The sequence below is a fragment of the Heloderma suspectum genome, chromosome 1, assembly GCF_057233095.1.
Source record: "Heloderma suspectum isolate Gila_16-S chromosome 1, 16-S_ref, whole genome shotgun sequence".
Taxonomy (NCBI): domain Eukaryota; kingdom Metazoa; phylum Chordata; class Lepidosauria; order Squamata; family Helodermatidae; genus Heloderma; species Heloderma suspectum.
In genome coordinates, this window is record NC_139458.1 from 211,074,295 (window position 1) to 211,083,378 (window position 9,084).

A 9,084-nucleotide genomic window follows, 5' to 3' on the forward strand; every position below is an offset into this window, starting at 1 on the left:
GCAAGGGGGTGTCACAGAGTGATGCAGGCACTACACACGCCTACAATATGCCCACTGTAAGATGCAAAGTCAGTTCGGGGAAGGAACAGATGGTTTGGAACCGCGGGGGAGCCCACAGCAAACCCCCAAAAACGCAGTAAAATGACTCCTTGGAACTCCTCTTTTTCCGGGCGAAAACCACGGATGGCTGCGAAGTTGTGACTACAACATCTGTCACGAGGGACCTCGACTCGCACCCTCCCCAGAGTAAAAGCCCGGTGTAGATGGGGCCTAGGACCCCTCCCTCTGAAAGAGCCTAGAGACTAACAGTGCATTCCTATGCATGTTTACTCAGAAGTAAGTCCCACTGAGTTCCAAGGAGCTTATTCTTAGGTTAAGTGAGTATAGAGCTACACTCGAGGTTTCAGGCCAGGCTTGAAACGAACAGGAGCTGCCTTCCATTGCTCCCTTCTGTTAATTTTCTTCATTCCATTATTTACATCCCTGCTAAGCAACAGGAAATACCTTATCCCAGCTCCCGTTTCAGCAGTTAAAAAAAAAAAATCACTGTGAGCATTGCTTGCAACAACAATTATCCCCATTTAAAGATAGGGAACTGAAATGCAGCGCACTTCTTTGACTAGCACAGGATGCACAGGAAGCCTGTGGCAGAACTGGAAATAGAATCCAGACCTCTTGAATCTCAGCTCTGAGCTGAAACCACAACCTCATGCTCTTCCCTTAACTATTTCAGAACACAAACACTTCAGAACATCCCCTATTTATAGAGATGAGATACATATGCAGCAATCTTTACCAGTGTGGCCCTGTGACAGAGTCTCATAGCCACAAAATATGCTGTTTGAACAGTAGATTGCAGTGCAGGAACATTTTCCTTATCAGAAGGAGTGTATAGAGTGTCCTTTTGTAGCAGTGTGGGATTCTATGACTGTTAGCATAAAAATGCAGGTTTGCGCTGATTTGTACGGTTCTTTCTTCTGTCATTAGACACGCCAGTGTAAAACCATAGAAAAATGCTGTCTATGGGCCATTTTTCACTTTACTTTTTGCACTTTGGTATAGTACTTAGGCATGTGCAACCATATAGACTATAATATAGTCACTATGCAAATATCAAGTGTGAAGGATGCACAGGCATAGGATTATATATGTGTGTCTATAATTTTGGAAAGATCCATCCCACAGTATCTAATTCTATGCACATGTACCATTTACACTTTATTAGACACACATGTATTTTCTACTGAGGCAAATTACACATTGCACAGAAGTGTGGATAATGAAGCGCTGAATATTTTTAAAACAAAAAGCAGCCCTGGAAGGCTGCAATTATTTTGTGGAGCAGCAGCAGGGAGAGGAGGTGCTTAACCCGTTCCCCACTGGCAACGACTTTGGTCAAAATTGCCCCCCAAGCTGCTTCCTCACTCCAAGAGGTTCAAGTTGCGCAAGGGCCAAAGTACACATTACATTAAGCATGTAGTTATGCATGATCATTTTCTTTACTTTTGTGTAAGCATGTGTGGCCCCCGATTTGGATTGGGACCATGGCGCTCCATGAGGGGAAGGCTAAAACTCCCCCCCCTTCCATTCCCCAAATCTCTGATGGAGACTTTTTTCATTTTTTAACCCCCTGTGGGTGGGGTGTCTGTCTGGAACGTTGGAGAAAAAGTATGTGGGTTGCACCCTTCTTTCACTTGTGCCACTCAAGGCTGTAACAGCCTCCGGTGGAGGTTGGTGGTGACTGCGCGAGGCTAAAGGGAAGGGTGGAGTTAGTCAAGCAACTGCCTATGCCACTGTTGAACCCATCTCTCCATTCCCTAAAATTTATCCCATCATGGGCTCGTGCTAAACAAAATAAATAACCAAAAAGAAGGAGTGGTGTGCAAAGGATCGAGTCAAGAGCGATATATAAACTTTGCTGTTTGATGCTTTGCATGTTCAGGAAATTTCCAAACTTTTCCTCTCATGCACAGTTTGCATGAGTTAATGAGACCTGGAAAAGCTAAAGCCTGGGCCTGGGTTCTCTGTAAAGGGTTGAGCCTTCTGGCTGTATCCCAGTGGTGGCGCAGCACTAGTGATGCATCCTCATAAGTACCCCTCTGGCTTGCTTAATCCCCTGCTGAGAAAGATCTGGGAGTTATGGAGTCTCCCAAAAGCTGACAGATGGGGAGAAAATAGAACATCTGTGGGTGGAAGGGAGAATGTCAGAGTTTGCCTCCTCCAGTTGGGCCAAGTTGATCAGCAAAGACCATGTGGAAAAGGAGAAAGGGAAGGAAGAAAGAAGATAGAATAGAAACATGAAAAGAATGAAAGAGAGAATGATAAGTGTGGCAAGTTCTTTTAGTTCTCTACATCATCAAGGTCCTCCATCAGTACATCACCTGGGTGGAAGAGAAGGGATACTTAACTATACCAGCTTCACTTGATTTAAGAAATGGCAGGGAGGAGTGGTGATATTTATCATCTTTATCTCAGTTTTTGTCCAAGGAGCTCAGAGTGGAGTACATGGTTTTCTCCACACCCATTTTGTCTTCCCAAAAGCCCTGTGTGCTAGTTTAGGCTGAGATAAAATAACTGGTCCAAGACCACCCAGTGAGCTTTATGGCTGAGTGTGGATTTGGACCTGGGTCTCCAACACCCTAACCAGTACTCTATGCTGGGTCTGTGAAAAAGTGGGAAACTTGTTTGTGGGTTAGTATTAGCATTAGATCTTCCAAAGAAGCTGGTGATTATTGATTTCAAACCTGCAGTTTGGATATAGGGGCTGTCTCTGAAAGCCATGTTTGCCATATGGCATGGCTGGCATATCCAGTATAGTCCAGGGATAGTAAACAGCTACAGAATATAAAAAGTGCAGCAAAACAGCAAATCTTCTAGCGACTGGCACAGAAGGTAATCAGGGTTTGGTAATCTACCCCAAATCTTCTCTGGAAACAATCACACATATTTGGTGGTGTCATTTTCCAGATGGGCACCCAGAAAGTTCATTCAAATTCTGTGGTCAGTTGTCCAGATGGGATGTCTAAGCACTTGAGGAAGGATGAGAAGAGGGCTGGGGCTGGGACTGGGAGGGATACAGCAGGGTCTGAGAGCCCTGGATACTGCCACATGTCCGTGGTGTACCCCAAGATGCTACGAACCACGGGAATGTATCTCCTAGGTTTCCTGAATGTGCTGTACCTGAGCATAGGGTCAAGAAACAACTGATCTGATCCATACACTTGCATAAGGTTTTCTGACCAGTCAAAACATGATAACTTAGGTGGTCTGACTCACATGCATTACAGCAGGGGTGGGAAGGTGGTAGATCTGTATTTACTAATAGATCCCTGGGTAATCTGCTGTAGGTCAGCAAGGATTTCTTGCAGCAACATGCATTTTCCCCAGCCCTAAGTGTTCCTACTGAAATAATGAATTCTGAGTCACCAACCAGGGCTCTCTTCACACCTGAGTTTTTTTTAGCAGGTTAATTCTTCTTTAATCACTGGTGTTTGCAGGAGCTTTAGATGAAGCCACTGCTCTCCGGCTGCTATCTCACAACTTTCCTTCCCTCTTCCCGTGTTATATGAGAAATCATCATTTCCCCTGTGTATTTCCCTTTTAGCGCTTTGTCCCGCTTAGTGTGGGCGTGTGCTAGGGGGTGTTGCTGGGTGGTGTTGAATGACATTGTCATGACAACAAATTGGTGTGGGGGGCCAGGTAGGGATGACGGAGAATTTCTCCACGAATCTCGGGATTCTCCCCCGAAATTGTTGGTGAAATTCTCCGCCCCCCTGCCCCCCCCGGGATGGGACTTACCTCCCTCGAATGTCCCTCTTGGCGGCGGGTCCCGGCGGGAGTTCGGCGGCGTTTCGTCGGGGGCGGCGGCCGGTCTTCCGACCGGCTGCCGCCGCCGCCATTACAAAATAAAGTAAAAAAAACACACACACCCCCGTGATAGGCTACGTAACGATTAACGTAGCCTATCACGGCTAGATTGCCAAAGTCAGCCGAGACAGGCTACGTAAATCGTTACGTAGCCTATCACGGGTGACTTTGGGGGAAAAAAAAAAGCGCATATGCAAATGGCAGCGCCCATGGGCGCCGCCATTTGCGTTCCTTATTTGGTCCCGGTAGTCTACGTAAATCTTTACGTAGACTACGGTGAAAATAAGGGCAACGCAAATAGCGTTGCCCTTATTTTCGCCGTAGTCTACGTAAATCTTTACGTAGACTACCGGGACCAAATAAGGAACACAAATGGCGGCGCCCATGGGAGCCGCCATTTGCGTACGCGCTTTTTTTTTCCCCCCAAAGTCACCTGTGATAGGCTACATAACGATTAACATAGCCTATCATGGCTGACTTTGGCAATCTAGCCGTGATAGGCTATGTTAATCGTTACGTAGCCTATCACAGGTGTGTGTGTGTGTTTTTTTACTTTTGTATTTCGTGGCCGAGGAGACAGGGCGCTTCTCCCCGGCCTGAATTTCGGCGAGGCGGGGCGCCTTGCCCCCCGGCCTGAACTTCGGGGGGAGAACCGAAGCACCTCCCCCCCACCGCGAAGCAAGCTGCAGGACCAGGTAAGTCCCTTTCGTACATCCCTAGGGCCAGGTCACTGACCGGGCTTCCAGTGACCATTTCCGCCTCTCTTCTGTTCCACTGTGGGCTCCGAGATCCCCTTGAACACAGCAGTGCTTACTTCTGAATAAACTCATTGGCTGTAAGGCTTTCCATTCCTGGGAGTAAGTGCAACTGAAATCTGCATGGCTTGCTTCTGAGTAGGCATGAATAGGAGTGCCCTATAAGTCTACTTAGAGTAGCAGTCTTAAGGTCTCCCATCCCTTTCAATGCATTTACTTGGAACCTCCCCCTCCTGTTGACTCCACCAACTGCTTCTTCTCCCTTTTGCTCACCATATTGATGGGCTTTTTCCCTCCCAGGGTCGATGGGGGAGTCGCCCTTCTCGGCCACACAGGAGAAAGCCTTGATAGGATTTCAATGGGTATTAAAAGTGCCTTTTCTCCTCCCCTGAATAAATTCATCATGCAGAGCTTGGAATCGTCATTTTTAATAGTTTCTTTTGGGGGTGTGGAGTTGTTTTAGATAAGGCAGTAATGCTGAGGTGGTTTCCCATAGTACTCCCTCCCTCCCACCTAGCCAGCCACTATCTCATCTCGTAGCCCACCTTGCAGGGTTGTTGGGAAGCCAGAATAAGGGGGAAGAGCAACAACAGCATAGTGGGAGGGGGAAGCAAGCTGGTTCTAATGAAAAAGTTATCCCCGTGAAGTGGTGGCTGGGGGGTGGGGGGCTGCTAGGGATGGCTTGTGCATTGACCAAGTCTGTTAGTGGAATTTTTACTTCTGCAGTTGGGAACCCAGAAATCAGTATACCCTTCAAACTCAGTAGTGCAAGCAATATACTGCATTTAATTCCATCACACACTGACATATATAGCAGAGAAGGACTAGCAGCACCAGCAACCTCGGGGTAAGCCACCGAGAAGACTCTCTCCCCCTCAGAGGAAGGAGGGGACCAGCTCCCATAGCCTCCTATCCAGGCCACTAGAAGGGCTTCTGACTTCCCTCCTGCTGTGGAGGAGTGGAGGGATGGGGCAGAGCCCTCAATCACATTACAGGAACCAATGATTGGGGGAGGGCAGGGGGTATGGAGCCAGCAGCCCCCTTCTGTCCTGATTGTTCTGTGCAGCTCGGCTCAGCCATGAAAAGATATAATGCGGAGGGCTGCACTATGAGAGATGCCTGTATGCAGGAACCATGTAAATCCTGGAAAGGATCTAGAATCAAAAGGAACAGTTTGTAGTGGGATAAAATGCCAGGTGTGAGGAGAGCCCAGGAGTGGATTTTTGTAGGGATGGACGAAAGTCACTTACCTGATCCCGAAGCTTGCTTCGCGGTGGGGGGGAGGCACTCTGTCCCTCCCCGCCAAAATTCTGGGCGGGGGGGAGGCACCCCATCCCTCCCCGCCGAAATTCTGGCCGGGGGGGAGCGCCCCGCCTCTCCAGCCGCGAAAGTTCTCCTGCCGGGACGCAAATGGCGGCGGCCGTTTGCGTCCCTGGCCTGCAGTCAGCCGTGATAGGCTACGTAAATGTTTACGTAGCCTATCACGGCTGACTTTGGGGAAGAAAAAAAAAAGCGCGTACGCAAATGGCGGCGCCCATGGACACTGCCATTTGCGTTCCTTATTTTGGCACGGGTAGTCTACGTAAATATTTACTTAGACTACGGCGAAAATAAGGTCAACGCTATTTGCATTGCCCTTATTTTCGCCGTAGTCTACGTAAATATTTACGTAGACTACCCGTGCCAAAATAAGGAATGCAAATGGCGGTGCCCATGGGCGCCTCCATTTGCGTACGCGCTTCCCCCCCCCCAAAGTCAGCCGTGATAGGCTATGTAAACATTTACGTAGCCTATCACGGTGTTTTTTGAAAATCTACCCGTGATAGGCTACGTAAATCTTTCCGTAGCCTATCACGTTTGTTGTTGTTGTTGTTTTACTTGGAAATGGCGGTGGCGGCAGCCGGTTGGAAGACTGGCCGCCGCTGCCACCGCACTGCCGCCAGGAGCCGCCGCCACCAGAGACATTCGCCCATCCCGCCACCCATCCCGGGGGGTGGGGCGGACCCATCCCGGGGGGGGCGGGGGGCGGACCGTTTCTCCACCAATTTCGGGGGGCCGAATGCGTTGGCATTCGGCCTCCCGGAGATTCGTGGAGAAATTCTCCAACATCCCTAGTTGTGTCAAACAACTGTGAACTCTGTTCAGTTCTGTTACTCAGATTCCTAGCTTCAGAATGCTTTAATTCGAAGTGAATGACCTGGTTTAGACGACACAACAGCCCACCGTTTGTTAATTAATCCTTGGGGAGCCAGAGCATGTGCTGTCTGCCATTCTGAACATGCGAGCCCTGGCCAGGGGTTGCCGTGGTTGGAACTACACATAAATCAAGGTCTCTTTTAGGGTTAAGTGAGGGTTATTTAACCCTTAGATAACCCCTTCTAAGTGGGTTTGGATGACACAACAAGCCTCAGCAACCAGGGCTTGCATATTCATAACAGCAGCTGGCATGTACCACAGTGCCTCATGAATAAATTAACCCATGATGGGCTGTGGTGTCATGAGAACTGGCCCCTATGTCTTCTGTACTAGGCTCCAGTTGGTAGATTATAAGGTTGTAGTAAAAAAGCAATGAAGATCCCACAAGCGTAAAGTTTGTCCACCCCAACAATAAATTTGGGCTCTTTATTTGCTGCTAGCAGATCACCTAAGGCTCCAGATGATGAGCTTTGGTGTGGAGAGTGGGTGGCTTGTGTGCATTCTGTGGTCTTGGTGCGATCACTCTGCCTTCGAGATTTCCTTGGAATACACATTCCCTTTGTGTGTGCAGAGGCTTTGGGCCATTATAGGCAACTCTCCGCACACCCAAAATTTGTGGAGCTGGTCCCAGATTTTTTTCTGCACTTCGTTGCCTGGAGAAGTGGGAAAAAATCTCCCTAAACATCAGAAGGCTTGTTTTGAATCCCAGAAAGGGCTGGCACTTTAAAGTATGCCCCCTCCCCACCCCAGCAAGCTTAAGCCAGTAGTTCACCTCCTTTGCCATTAGTTCTTCTTCATTCCTGAGAAGGGAATAAACAAGGAGGATCCCAGCTTCGCTCACTCTGAGCAAGGGATCATAAATGCTGAGCTGTTTTCAGGAAGGAATTGTTTTAATGCTCACTGAAGATCTTCTGAAACACCTAAAAGTAAACATACCATTAACCTCTCTTAGTCCCCTTCTCCGAGAAAATGAAGCCAAAAGATGTCTAAGCAGACTGGTGTATGTTCACCCTGTGCTGTCTGCTTCTCCCTTTCCTCTTTTCCCTTCCCTCTCTCCATTATGTCTCTCAGAGTCCCAGTTTAGACTGTCAGTTCTTTGGGGCAGGGACGTGTTCCTTCTGCTCATGTTACTCTGTAAAGGACCGTGTACATTGATAATACTATGTAAATAATAGCAACTAAAATCCTCCTCCTCCTCCCCCCAACCTGTCATGTTACTAAGGTAGGAGAAAGTGTCATTTGCATGAACTGCCATGCATTGCTGTTATATTACCCGATATTTGTGTTCACACCACTGGGCTAACAACTCCCGATTTCATGCCTCTTGAACGGAGAGGGTGGGAAAAAAACCGCACCACCAACCAGTCCCGCACTTCTCATGTGGAGTTGGAAATCTACTGAACACTTGAGTAATTTGGCCTGGGGCATGGGGCTGGGTGGGTGGGCTCTAGCATCCAAGGGTGCCACGAAGGGCATGCTTACCTCTCCAGCTCTCATTGTGTTCACGAGACATCTTTTCATGTTGGTATTCTCTGCACCAGAGATCTTTGGCATCAGTCCTGCTTGCTTTTGAGAGGGAGACACCAGATGTTAAAGCTTTATTGCTCTTAAAATGATGATCTTGGGCAAAGGTGGGGAACGTGGGGGCCTCCAGGTGTTGTTGGACTACAACTTCCATCAGCCCTAGCCAGCATAGCCCAGGGTGAGGGATGATGGGAGTCAAAGTCCAATAAAATCCCGGGGGGGGGGGGAGTTGCTCACCTGTGATCTAGAGTCTTTCCCACATCGTGGTTTGGAGTCTTCTGTTACCTTTGGGGGACAACTACTCTTTTTGCAGGGGGCTGTGAGGGCCCCCTCCAGATTTACCTCTAAGAGCATATCCCAGAGGCCTCTCCTGTCTAATCATAGCAGAGGTCTGAGGCATGACTCAAGAAAGCAAGGTTCAAGTCTGCCTTACAACAGGGAATCTCAAATGCTCTTGCATGCTTATTTCCCCTGAAATATGCATGGAAGCATAAACATTTCCTCTGTGATTGCTCTTGGGTTGGAGTCTATTAATCACATATTTGCTGTATGAGGCAAAGGTCACAACAAAAAGGAATATCACATCAAAAAAATACAAATAACTGGAAAACAAAAAATAAGGAAGTGATACCTCCAACATACCAGCAAAGTCTGTTCTATTTTTCTTTGCTGATAGTGCAAACATCAATATTCTATAGGTAGTTGCTGCATCCAGGTCTGACAGCAAATTACAGACTCGTTC

At 48.1% G+C, this 9,084-nt stretch overlaps 1 long non-coding RNA gene across 1 annotated transcript; it reads right to left on the reverse strand.

Moving 5' to 3' along the window:
* Positions 1-7,216: 7,216 nt before the first annotated feature.
* LOC146358717 (uncharacterized) lies at positions 7,217-8,768 on the reverse strand. Its single transcript, XR_014787120.1, has 3 exons — positions 8,580-8,768; positions 8,301-8,384; positions 7,217-7,738 (listed from the first exon to the last, which is right to left on the reverse strand). It is a non-coding gene; the product is annotated as an uncharacterized LOC146358717 (long non-coding RNA).
* Between the last annotated feature and the right edge of the window lie 316 nt (positions 8,769-9,084).